Source organism: Melozone crissalis, unplaced genomic scaffold (genome assembly GCF_028551555.1).
Source record: "Melozone crissalis strain CALT ecotype California unplaced genomic scaffold, PUWL_Pcris_2 ptg000057l_1, whole genome shotgun sequence".
Taxonomy (NCBI): domain Eukaryota; kingdom Metazoa; phylum Chordata; class Aves; order Passeriformes; family Passerellidae; genus Melozone; species Melozone crissalis.
In genome coordinates this window covers 1,714,707-1,728,460 of record NW_026535835.1, presented here as the reverse complement: position 1 = coordinate 1,728,460, position 13,754 = coordinate 1,714,707, and the positions used below count along the sequence as shown (strand labels likewise).

Sequence of the window (13,754 nt, the reverse complement as noted above, 5' to 3'; positions counted from 1 at the left end):
AAGTGATTGGCATTTCCCACTATTTTAAAATCTTTCACTATCACCTGTAGGAGGACAGAACACTTCCAGGGTGTTTCTCCTGCACATTCCAGGCCTTGTTTTCTATAAATCCGATTATTCTTGCCTTGTTTTCCCATGTGCTGTGAGATGGGGCAGCAGCTCCGTGCCTGAGCAGGGCACTGTGTCAGGGCTGATCGCTAAAGTCAGCACTGATTACCCAACACCCGGAAAGGAGCTGGGCTGGAAGTGGAGAGAGGATTAGAATCATTCCTGGTGCATTTTAATGGCCTTTAATCAGCCACTCCATGCTGATTACCAAACGTTTCCTCTCAGTGTGCCTGGCTGGGGTGGATTGGGGTTTAACTGCCCTAATTTAATTCCTGCTCAGCAATCAGCGCTCAGCTGGCTCCAGAGCCATGCAGGTGGGGAGAGGAGAGGATTCCTCAGGGCTGGGAGAGCCCCCAGCCCTGTGCCTGCTCCTTCTCCCATTGCTCCTTCCCTGCCCCGGCCCTGGCAGAGCCCTGCTGGTCCCTGGCTGTGGGAAAGGAACAAAATTTCTCCCTGTGAGGATGGGCAGGCCCTGGCACAGGGTGCCCAGAGCAGCTGTGGCTGCCCCTGGATCCCTGGCAGTGCCCAAGGCCAGGCTGGATGGGGCTTGGAGCAGCCTGGGATGGTGGAAAGTGTCCCTGGGTGGCACTGGATGGGCTCCAAGGTGCCTCCAACCCAACCCATTCTGGGGTTCTGTGAATAATGAACACTCTCAGGGAGGGAGGGGTGGTGGGCAAAGCAGACCAGGCTGCCAGAGCAATGACCATTCTTCAGGACATGGATCAGGATCATCTTTAACCCAGGGAGATATGGGGGAAGTTTGGAGAGAGAATAAATCACCCCTGCCAGAGAAGAAAGGGATTCAGAAAGTTCTGAGTGAGCCCCAGGATCATGGATGGGTTGGGAGGGAAGGACCTCAAAGCCCATCCAGTGCCATCCAGGGACACCTCCCACTGTCCCAGGCTGCTCCCAGCCCTGTCCAGCCTGGCCTTGGGCACTGCCAGGGATCCAGGGGCAGCCCCAGCTGCTCTGGGCACCCTGTGCCAGGGCCTGCCCACCCTCACAGGGAACAATTCCTCATTCCCAATATCCCATCCAGCCCTGCCCTCTGGCAGTGGGAAGCCACATTAGTGGGGTGCTACTATGTACTATTGTAAAGTACCTTTAAATAGTACTATGTACTATTGTAAAGTACCTTTACAATCCAGGTTTGCAGGTCCCTGTCCCCAGCCTTGGGGACACCTGCCCCAGTTCAGTGCACTTTAGTGCCAGCCTGGCCACGTGTGACAACCCCACGGTCACTCAGGACAAACTGCTCTGAGCTACAGAAATGCAAAACCCCACATCAAACACCTCAAAGTCATTTTCCTTTGGCCCAGTGCTCCGTTTTCTGTTCCAAATGATACAAGAGAAACCCCATTTGATTTGTTTGCTGAGAAACAGGCCCAGATAAATGAGGGTGTTGTGTCACTGCTGAGTGAAACACATTTTCAAACACACTGATGAAAACCAGGCACATATTCAGGAAAAACAGGGCAGGAATTCTGAGTGTAACAGCAATTTCCAAGCCTTTGATCAAAGGCCCACTTGGGTAAAAACAGAGGGCAGTTTGAAGTGAATTGGATTCACAAAAATGTGTTGGTTATTCCCAATCATCAGTGTAAATATTCTCTGATATTCACCTCCCCAGAATTAAACCCCCAATTCAGCACAGGAAAAAGGAGCACAGCACACACAGAGCAGGCTCAGCTCGTCCCTTCATTCCCAAGATCCTCATCTTGGGAGATTTATGCTGGCATTTCCCTGCCTATGCCAGGCCCAGCATGAATCAAGATGTGAACCAAAACACAAACCTAAAATCTAAGTCTAAATCTAAATCTGAATCTTCCCAACAAGCTGAGATCACACCTAAAGGTTTGGCTCAGGGTACCAGGACACCTCCCCTGCCAGCCCCAAAGAGGGCTGGGAGCAGTTTGGGAGAAGTTTAGGAGCTGCTCTGGGCCAGTTCAGCCCTGCCCCACACCAGTTTGCCTGTTCCTACCCAGCTCTGCTCTGAGCCATGCCCAGCACTGATCTGCTGAGGTTTTTCCCCAGATCACGTTTAAACTCAGATCAAGTGCTTAAACTGAGCCCCTGTATTCCACAGGAAGTCGAGGAAAGCTCAGAAGGGGCTGAAGGTGCCAAATGCTCAGCTGGCTCAGGGACAGCAGGACAGAGGGGAGGCTTCTCTCCACTCCCTCCATCCTCACAGGGCTTTGTTCTCCTTCTCTGAAAGTTCACAAAATAGCAATCCTGGGCAAGAGGGGTTATTTTCCACACCTATGTGAGCGGAACCAGCAGCTCCTGGGAGGTTTCATCCTCATTTCATTCTGTGATTATAATAAATTCCGCTTCTACCCTGAAAATGCCCTTGAAACTGAGAACTTTTGAATGGCAGTAGGAAAAAGAGGTGCAGGAACATCCACACAGGGGGTTTTGAGCATGAGTTCAGCAGAGCTTTCCTTCTGTGTTAAAAATGTGGAATTGGAAAATGCCAGGACAGGGCTGACACAGCAAAAGGAAGCCAACATTGGGAAATAGATAAATTTAACCTAAATCTGAATTCCCAGCATGGTTTGGGTTGAGAGGGACCTTAAAGCCCATCCAGCGCCATCCAGGGACACCTCCCACTGTCCCAGGCTGCTCCAAGCCCTGTCCAGCCTGGCCTTGGGCACTGCCAGGGATCCAGGGGCAGCCACAGCTGCTCTGGGCACCCTGTGCCAGGGCCTGCCCACCCTCACAGGGAACAATTCCTGCCTAATATCCCGCCTAACCCTGACCTCTGGCACTTTAATCCTGGATAATGTTGTGAAAGCATGCACCCACACACCAGCTGGCCATAAAATAAATATTTACATTGCCTCAATTGTCTGTATACAAAGGACACAAGTGCCGGGAAGCTGAGGTTCAGGGATTTGTCCTCACAGAGTCCCTGAAATCCCTGGAATGTGGCACTTGCACTCAGCCTGGCTCCCTCCCTGACAGCTCTGCTCCTTTTAAATGCCTCCTTTTGTTTTGTGACAGACGAGCAATGCCATGGTTGATTCTCACAATTAAAAGACAATATTATCCAAATGTTAGGAACAGTTTTATAGATTTATAGGTGTGTTTTACCCCCCTTGTGTTGTTCTCAGGGGTGCCCTGGGTTGGGGACATTTGGGAGGGCCACTCGTTCCTGTGGCAGCCCCTGAGCTCCAATCAAGGTGTCAGGCAGGGATCTCCAGCACTGAGCAGGGAAGGAGGAGTCCATGGACAGAACTTTGGGGGAGCTAAAGGGTTAAAAGGGGAAACCTCCATGGTGTGGGTGAGCACATGGTGGGAAACTCCTCTGCACCAGGCACTGTAATATTTTCTCTATTCAGTCTTCTGTTGTATTTTTGATAAGGTTTTAATAAACCTTTTAAATTTTCAGAAGTGAGGATCATTTCTCAGTTTCCTTGGTCTCTGCATTGCTCTGTCACTCCCCGAGTGTGAGGCCACTGGAGCTGCAGGGGCACAGGGGAGCAGCTGGAGTGACAGGGCCATGTTTGATAATGGTCCCCTGGGCAAGGGACCCCCGGGGGAAAATCAGAACCAACCCCCAGCAGGGGCAGGAGATGGAAAACATGCAGATCACTGTCAGGGATGATTCCCCCATCCCTTCCCCAGGGAAGGCTGCAGCTCCCACTCCCTGCTCAAACCCTTCCATGAGCTCCACCTCGCTGGGTGATCCCAAGGGTTGGCTCTGCTCAGAGCAGGAAATTTGGACATTAAAACCCATCTCTGGAGGGAACTGCAGCCTTATTGTGGCTCATTGTGGACAGAGATCTTCCCCTTATGCCTGATCTACTTATTCACTCTCCAAAATGATAAAAATCAGTTCTGAACACTTCCCACCGAGCTCACACAAATATTGGATGCTTGCACAGCTCCCTCAGGTTGCTCTGGGCCCCTGCTGTGGCTACATTCCTTTAACTGAGTAAATGTATTGGATCACAGAATCATTTTTTCTAATGACCACTTGATAGAGTGTGTACTCAACAGCAAAAATAACAAAACAAATATCTGTACAGCACATCAGCACTGCTGGCTCTGGAGGCTGCAGCCACCTCAGAGTGCAGATTTCTGTCTTTGTCAGCACAAAAATAACCCCAAACCTCCTCAGACAGAGAAATGATGGTGCAGAAAACACCCAGACAAAGGAACGGGTTCTGAGTGAAGAGGTAAATGTGCTTAAAGAAAAATCCTCAAGGAATTTCTCTTGAAGATCTGCATTGTTCCACTCACTTGGTAGAACTGCATTAGGGATCTGCTGGGAATTTTGCTGATAAATTCAGAGCCTGGGAAGGATCTGCCTGGCACTGGTGCAGTGATGTGAGATGGTCACAGCACCACGAACACCCTCAGTCCCTGCACATCACCGAAGAGCCCAGAAATCACTGACAAAAAAAAAACCCCAAACTGAAGTAAAAAAAAACCCCAAACTGAAATAAAAACCTCCAAACTGAAGCACAACCCCACTGGCAGCACTGGTGGCACAAGTGCCTGGAGAAATGAGGGCAAGGTCCCAAAGGAAGGGGAGGGAGGGGGCCCAGCCCTGTCCCATCTCCTGCCAGCAGAGGGGCCCAGGGGACAGGGCAGGGTGGAGCTGAGCCTGCAGGACACCCAGGCCATCTCCACCTCCTCAGCAGGGATGGCCAGGGCACATCTCCACACTGGTGGCCACAGGAACGTCCCCATCCTGGCAGTAGCTCACTGGAGGACAGCTGGGCCTGGGTGACTCTGTGAGGGCCACCAATGGTGACACAGCTGCCCCACACAGGTGACAGCGGGATGGGCATGATGAGGCTGAGGGGACACCTCCCTTCTCCACAGGCACTTCCAAACTGCTCCTGGTGCCTCTGCAGGGGCAGAAGCCCAGCCCCAGGTGGCCCTGGCAGGAGCTGAGCTCAGGAGACACCAGAGAGCGTCACAAACCCCCAGGGCTCACTCAGGAACCTCCAGGGGGCTCTTTCAGAATCCCAGACAAGTTTGGGCTGGAAGGGACCTTCAAAGCCATCCCATTCCACCCCCAACACCTCCCACTGTCCCAGGCTGCTCCAGGCCCTGTCCAGCCTGGCCTTGGGCACTGCCAGGGATCCAGGGGCAGCCACAGCTGCTCTGGGCACCCTGTGCCAGGGCTTTGGTGCCAGGTTCCAGGTGCCCCTGAAATCTGGGATACACACTGGGAAATGGGAGTTACCTGCTGGGCTGCAGGGATTCCCTGCAGGCCTTTCCTCCCCTCACCCCCAGCACTGGGATCTTTGCAGCTTCTTCATTTACATTTTTCCAAAGGTATTTTTTCTTTCTTTTTGATATTTTTTTCCAAGCAGGTAATTTATTTTTTTAGATTTTTCTTTCACAGAAAAGGTCATTTCCTTCCTAACACATTTCTTTGTTGCAAATGCCTCGAGGTTTCTGCTTGTTTATGAACGATGGAGTGTCTATTTTCCTGCTTTTCCTTCATTTTCAAGCCTTAGTTCAGTTTCCCTGATATTTTTACTCCACTGAATGCCAGAGCTTGGAGGCAGAGCAATGTGTAGATTTTTATTTCACAGTGGGGATCCTTTAGAAAAAAAGAAGAAATAAACAGGCCAAGTCTGTTTTAAGTTCCCAATCTCAGATCTCCATGAAAATCAGACTTTCCTTTGAGTCAATTAAGATTTCCCTCAACAAAATTCCTGCAGTGCAATGAGAGGTGATTTTGTTGCAGGAATGGGAAGAATCCAGGGAAGCCAAAGGCAGAGTCCTGCAGGATTGGAGCTGCTCCCATGGACGATGGATGGTTGAGTGAGGGATGGATGGATGGATGGGTGGATGGATGGATGGATGGGTGGATGATCCTGAGATCTGAATTGGGATTTAAAGCTGGGTGGAGCCTCCTCTCTGGCAGAAACTCCTTCCTGACACTGGGAGTGAGGGGATTTGGGATGTGCCCTGAAAGTCCCCTGCCTGAAACTCATCACCTCTGCTCCATCACCCAAAGAGGCTTTTCCAAATGAAAAATTATCTCAATTCCAATAAAAACAGCACTGGGGGTGGATCCTGGTCCTCAGGGCTGCTGGGGATTCTGATCCCCTCAGAAAAAAGCCAGGAAGCCTCTCCCAGCCCCGTGATGCTGGGAGATCAGGTAATGCTCCCACACTTTCACCTTTTCTACAGGCTGCTCCTAACACTTCCAAGCAAATCCCTGAGAAATCCACAGTACAATTCCTATGTCACACACCAGGCAAGAGAACAAAACTCTCAAAAAAAGCCCTGGAGCTGCAGACTGAGTTTATAAATAAACTGGCACAGACAGAAGAACCTCTGGACCATGAGAGCTGCTGGAGGAAGTGTCCCTGAGTGCTGCAGAGGGTGCACAGAGCCCCGACACACCTCCAGGGCAGCCAGATCCTGAACCCAGCAGGCAGGAACCCTTTGGATACCAACTGCCTGCTTGAAACAGGCTCTGAAGCAAAGCTGCAGAGCGTTTCTGAGGGCTAAATGTGCTGCTTGAAGCTCAAAACCACAGCTGGGCAAGGAAATCCTGCTTTGCTGCTTCCAAAACCTTGCCATCTCCAGCTGTAAACTCTGCCCTGGAGGTTTGGGAGGGTGGATTTTGTTGCAGGAAAAATGTGGGGGTGGAAAGGAGGTCCCTTCACAGGCAGGTGGATGTGAAGCCTGCCAGAATTGCTGTGGTGGATTCATCCAGGGCTCCAGGGGCATGACAGGGACACTGTGCCACCACGGGCCAGGGCACAAAGCCCTGCAGTGTTCACATCTGCTCCAGCTGTGCCAGCACATCTGGACACAGACCTTGGCACAGGGAGCAGTGTCTGGAGCTGGATTTATCCCTGCACAGGCTCAGGTCTCCCTGTGCTGCCACAAATCCACAGAGAGCAGCAGGGCCAAGATGTCCTGGCAGCAATGGGAGGCTCAATGGGGCAGCAGAACTGCTCCCCTTCCACTGATAACAGCACCACAGGGCTGGAACTTACACCAAAAAGGCCTTGAAAGCCTTGCTGGGACCCACGAGGTGACCTTTATCTGTCCCCAGTGCATACAGCTCCACCTGAGCCACTTCCCTCCATGTTTTCTGTACCAAACGCAGTAAAAATGGCACTTCTGAAGCACAATTTATCCCTTCCTGAGGCTGATGCCCAAAGCAGATCCCTTGAATTGTACCCTGGAAGTGGCTGTTTCCCTCTGATAGCTCCAAGGGACACTCTGAGAGTGTCCCAGGATATTTGGGATGAGCTAAAGGACACTAAGCAGTCCCCCAGGTTTTTTGAGATGAACTTCATGCCAGCCACCTGCAACCTCCCATGGAAAATCTCACCTTTTAAATATGGATATGAGGAAACTACGACCTAAACTGCAGGAGAAGCTGTCACAGGAGATCTAATTCCTGAAATTAGGATATGCTCAGGATGCTTGAGTTAAGGGGCACTGGTGAACACAATGACCACATCTGGTGTCCCAGGAAAGGTCTCTGCCTTAGCTCTCAGCGCACATTGCAGTGCTTTTGCAGGATAATCAGTGCCAAGGTTTCCAACCTGTCCTTTACTTTTTCAGCTGGGAAAACCCAAGAAATGGTGGGTATTTTAAATGTACAGAATTTTTTCCATGGAAGTCACTTGAAGATATCTCAGGTTCAACAACCAAAAAGCGCTGCCCAGAATGAGGTGGTGCTGTGGCATTGCCATCTTATTGTAAATCTCTCATACCTTCTGAGTGATTTCTCATGGGTATCTCCTCGCAGCACTGACTTCTTTTTCTTCACAGTACAGCCAACAAACTCCAAACCCTCTTCACAGCACAAACAACAAACTCCAATTCTCTCCTCACCCAGCTAACCCACTCTTTTGTAGCACTCTTCTTCTTATTGGACACATCTGTGGCCTATTAAGGGCAGGCCTGTTCCTAATCTTTGGTGATTAGTACAGCTGCAACTCCTCAGGTGTGAGACTACCATCTCCACTATCTTTATTTTCTTACATTCTATCCCTCCACACTGTCGGATGATTTGTTTGGTGGAAGAGCATTTTGGGGGGTGTTCCTGGTGCAATGGTTCAGCCCCAATTCTCCATCCTTGGCCCCACCCATCCAATTTCCACCCAAACTTTCACCTGCATTTCCTGATTTAAACCCCAGAGCAGCCACCCAGAGGGAGAGCACAGGATTTGTGAATCACAGACATGTGGAATGGATTGGCTTGGACGGACCTTAAAGCTCATCTCATTCCCCCCTGCTATGGGCAGGGACACTTTCCACCATCCCAGGCTGCTGCAAACCCTATCCAGCCTGGCCTTGGGCACTGCCAGGGATCCAGGGGCAGCCACAGCTGCTCTGTGCCCCCTGTGCCAGGACCTCTCCACCCTCTGAGTAAAGAATTCCTTCCCAATCTCTCACCTCTCTTCCTCCCCAGCAGTCGATTTGAGAAGGTTCTTTTAAAAGCTGACACAGCAGCTCCTGAAATCCAGGAATCGAGGTTTTTGCAGCAGAACAGCTCAGCACCAGCAAAAAAATTCTGCTGCAAGATGTAAAATGTCCCATCCTGTGGTGTTACAACATCCTGCACCTGCCCAGAGGCAGTTCAACATCCTGAACTACCTCAGGAGGAGAAGGAGAGGGAGGAAGGGCTGATCCCAGAGAGGCACCTGGAGCTGTTCCCACATCAAATTGAACACAGACACCAAGGATTCCTCTGCAGCAAGGCTCATTTGCTATCATCAGATTAACTCCTCTGCATGGACAGCAGGAGGAACTCACACACGGGAAGCAACTGCAGCAGGTTTATCTCTGAAACTCCATAAAGAAAAATCCCTCTCCAGGCAAAACTGTCTTCAGAGACAGCCCCAACACAGCCCCTCACCCCCTGCTCCCTCACCCCGTTCCCTCATTCCCCCTCCCTCATTCCCTGTTCCCTCCCTCCCTTCTCCCTCACTCCCTTCTCCCTCATTCCTGCTCCCTCACCTCCTCTCCCTCCCCCTCCCTCCGTGCCCTGCCCTGTGCCACGGCCATTCCCTCACATTTTCCCCTTCATTTCACTCTATTAAGGCACTCATTGATTGACCAGATCAGGAGAGCTCCGATGTGTCCCCTGGGACTCTCCTGCATTCCCAGCTGCACGGGCAGAGCAGGAAGCCTGAAACCTCGGGGCTGGGATCGGAGGGGAACCTCCACGTCCCAGCCCAGCCATGTCCCTCTGCTGTCCCGTGTCCCCAGCCAGCGCCGATCCCCCCTCCTCTTGCTGAATTCCCTCCCCAGCCAGCCCCCAATCCACCCTCACAGTTGGATGTGGGCCCTGCTCCATTTTCCAGCGTACAGAGTGTCCTTGGGGCCTGTGCAGGGGGTGCAGCTCAGAGTCAGGAGTCCCTGCTGCCCCTGGTCTGCCCCTGCTGTCCCTCCTTGTTCCTGCCTGTCCATGGCCTGCCCCTGGCTCATCCCTGCCTGTCCCTGGCTCATCCCTGCTGTCCCTGGCCCGTCCCTGCTGTCCCTGCCTGTCTCTGCAGTCTCTGCACATCCCTGCTGTCCCTGGCCTGTCCATGCTGTCCCTGCCTGACCCTGCACATCCCTGGCCTGTCCCTGCTGTCTCTGCTGTCCCTGGCCCGTCCCTGCTGTCCCTGCCTGTCTCTGCACATCCCTGCCTGTCCCTCGCCTGTCCCTGCTGTCCCTGGCCCATCCCTGCTGTCCCTGGCCTGTCCCTGCTGTCCCTGGCCCATCCCTGCAGTCCCTGCTGTCCCTGGCCCATCCCTGCTGTCCCTGGCCTGTCCCTGCTGTCCCTGGCCCATCCCTGCAGTCCCTGCTGTCCCTGGCCTGTCCCTGCTGTCCCTGGCCTGTCCCTGCTGTCTCTGCACATCCCTCCCTCCTTGCACAGGGGTGCTGTTGGATTTTTGGCCATTCCTCCTCACCCATCAAGGATCACAAACCCCAGGCTATCCCTCTCCCTAGCAAAAGTCTGTGAGAGCCTGGAGAAAGGAAAAGGTTCCACCAAACCCAGAGAGCACAAACAGCTGCTGAGCTGTTCCTTGTGCAGGACTGGTGGAATATGAAATGCAGGGAACTCTCAGAACTTTGGGCCTGTAATCCAAAGTTTAGGATTAAACACAGAATTTGATCTGAGACCTTGGAAAAGGTTTCCAAACTTAGGTGCTGGAAGTGAGAATGTGGATTTATAGTTTAAAGCAGAGACACGTTAAGCTAAGTAGAGGAAAGTTTAGAGTTTCAGAGTTTAAGATATAGAAAAAAATAGAAGTAGTTACAGAGAGGTAAAGGAGTTTAGCATGCAGCACTGTAGGTTTGTGTGTCATAACATGATTGGCTAAGAAAGCTTACACTGTAGCATGAATCCATTAGATGAAATATTTAAGGTTTGGGTCAAAAACATAAATATCCTTGTTGGCAGTGTTTTATTGGTCAATAACTCCTTAAAAAGTCTTGCAACTAAGAGTCTTGTGACCTTGTGAACCGTACAATGAAGATGTGAGCTGAACTCACCCTTCCTGCCTATGTAGAAGATAAGAAAATAAACCTCATCATCAAAACCAGCTCAGAGATCCTGTCTCAATTTCCTTCTAAAATTGCCCACAAGTAAATTATCACACAGGACCCACCTCCCCAAATCTGCAGGGACATCCCAGCAGTGAGAAATCGAGCTCTGGGCAGCATCTCCCTGTTGGAATTCTGCTGCTCCTGCAAAGCAGCTTTGTTTATCACCAAATGCCCAGGCTGCTCCTGATGGCATGCACGGGCACCGTGGCTGAGGGCATGATCCAGCCCTGTCCCCTCATGCCACACAAAGCCCCAGATATCCTCCTAAATTCCCTGCAGCCTCCCCTGTCCCTTGATGCCACACAAAGCCCCAGATATCCTGCCTGGAATTCCCTGCAACCTCCGTGTGCACACAGCAAAGGGAAAAGGGGGGGAAATCAATCAGGCAGCACTTTGGCTCTCAGCTGGTCAGGTACAAAGTGTACTTGATAATTTGGCTTTTCCAAATCACCTCATCAGTGCTGTGGGCACAGAATTTCCCCTGCCCCTGATGCAGATGCAGCCCTGTTGCTTAACAATGCCACTTGTCCTGACCTCCCAAAGCATTTCTGCCACCCCAGAAAGGTTCCTTCCATTCAAAACCTCTCATCCAGGGCTGTTATTCCCTATGGGTTCCAGGGCCAGGAGCTCCTCCACATTCCATCCCCAAGGAAGTTTTTAACTGTGGAGCCTGGAGGTTTTTGCCCTTAGAAATGAGCTTGGCAAAGACATCCCAGGATGGGGAGGGCTGGAGGACAGCTGCTGGGATGGGGAGGGGAAGGCACTTTTGGGATGCCCACATGGCTCCTCTCTCCTATGGGACTGATTGAAGAAGCTTTGGGGTGAGGTTTCATGGTGGCACTACCCAGCCAGGTGTCCCTTTTGTCCCATCCTTGCCTCCCAGCACTGGGCACGGCCACAGCCTTGTGGGCACCATTTCCTCCTTAAAATCCTTCCTTGGGAGTGGCTGCAGGGCTGAAGGGCTCAGCCCCTGCCACTCACTCCAGAAAATGTGGAAATTGCACATCAGGGGAAATGGGGAGCACGGCCAAGCCCTGGTTCCCACAAAGGCTTGGCCTCCCATCAGGAGTCTCACTGGAGATGCTGCAGAGGCAGAAATGCTCAGGGATGAGGTGACTGATGGCCCTGCAGAGGGATTGGTAAAGCCAGGGAGCAATGGGCAAAGAGAACCTGTTCCCTGAATGACACTTCCATGATTTTTCCCTTGCTTTGTCTTTGGGAAAAAGCTGCAGAGACATTGTGCTCCACCCCCCAGGGAAAAAGTGCCCAGAGCTCTTCAAGGGCTCAGAAATCCAGGGAAGTGCTGAGTAAAGAAAAGCCCGTAATTGCTGTTCTCCAAGGCCATGGAGCACTGGTGGAGCTCAGTCAGGGCTTTGCTGCCTGAAGGAGCCCCTGGGGCTGTCACCTGGAGCCTCTGCTCCTTTTTCCCTGTCCCACCACAGCCAGGGAGGCACCAGAGCCATGTCCCTGTGGAAGCTGATCCCAGGAACCCACTGCCCTAAATCCAGGCACAATCCAGTCTCCGAGCCTCATTCCAGGCATTTGCAGGGGTGGGAGTGTCACTAAAAGCAGTGGGTTAAACTGTGAGTGGAATTCTCAGCAAGGCTCCAGACTTCTCTGCTCCCCATCCAAGAGCTCAGCTCACAAACCTGATTTTCCCACCAGGATTTTTGCTTCTTGAGCAGCTCCTGAGGGGCTGGAATTCTGGAAGGCACCAATGGCTCCATTGGGGATGGGATGGGGGCTCCCTCCTCTCCCTCCCAGCCTGGGATGAAGCTCACAAGGAGCAATGGAGGCACCAAAACATCCCTGGCACCCAGTCCTACTCCTCCTGGTGCCATTTACTCCCTCCAGGTGCATTGCAAACCATGGGGGCTTCACCAGCACCAAATTGCTGCTTTGACAACCAAATCCTGGAATCCAGAGCAGAATTTTCAGGGTTATTCCTGTCCCGTGCCAGGAGGCCAGGAACAAGTTTTTAAAAGCCTTTTAAAATACTCTTCCAAAGCTCCACCCAATTCAGTCTGGACAGGGCTGGAGGGTTGTAAAAGAAGGCAGAAAATCTCATTTCCAGGTTTGGCTCTTTTGCTTCATTAAACTTGAGAACAGCCAAAGTTTCTCAGCAGGCCAGGGTTGTGGGATGGTCAGTGAAAGGAGCTGGAATCCCACAGGAAGCCACACATTTGAACCATTGGCAGCAAACGTGCAACTCTGTGTTTTGGAGAATTTTTGATCCTGCCATAACAGCCTGGACTGCTTTTCCTGGAAGCTCCAGCTCTGTTTAAAGTCTCACTGCAGGGCAGGCAAAAAGCAGCTCCCAGTGCTGGATCTGTGTCCTTCCAGTGCCTGGGTCCAGCAGGCAAAACCACCCCAGGGCAGCACCTGGGGCAAAACCTTCTCTGGCACAAAACAGAGTGCTCATCCCTAAATTCAGCAGAAATCCCAGTGGGACCTGACCTGGCCAGCACATTACCTCTTGTTCCAGATTGCAATGCAAGTTGTTTTCCATTACCATCTGTATGGCAGATTACCTTTGTCAAGTGGGCAGTTTGCCTTATCTCTCTCTGAGTGACCACATTCACTCAGAGGGGACATCTGCTGATAACAGCTATTGAATGTCACTGCATGGCTGATAAGAACTACAGCATCCCATTGGGAGATGTGAGCCCAGAGGGAGGAGCCAAGCATTCCTACCTGGATACAATCTGGAGATTCTGGAACACCAGCTCGACTTCTCCACTGGATTCCCCAGAGCAACAGCAGCTGCCTCTCCTTCCACTGGATCTTCAGAGGAAGAATACATCCTTCTCTGCAGGATCCCTGCTCCAGCAGAACCACCCCTGACACTGCAGGAGGGCTGAGCCACAATTCCAATGGGACTGCTGCCAACACCCTGACCCACAGGGTGTCAGGTTGGGTTCTGACTCTGGCAGTGTTGTTCTAGTCTACTGCTTTGTTTATTTTATCCTTTTATTTTTTTCCCTTTCCTTATTAAAGAACAGTTATTTCCTGCTCCCATATTTTTGCCTGAGAGCCCCTTAATTTAAAATTTATAGCAACTGGGAGGGGTGGGGAAGGGTTTACATTCTCCATTTCAGGGGAGGTTCCTGCCT

The 13,754-nt window shown here is 51.7% G+C and overlaps 1 protein-coding gene across 4 annotated transcripts in view; it reads right to left on the bottom strand.

Moving 5' to 3' along the window:
• The window catches only part of CALN1 (calneuron 1), a 171,594-nt gene that overhangs the window by 45,696 nt on the left and 112,144 nt on the right, over window positions 1–13,754 (bottom strand). The window lies entirely within an intron of this gene.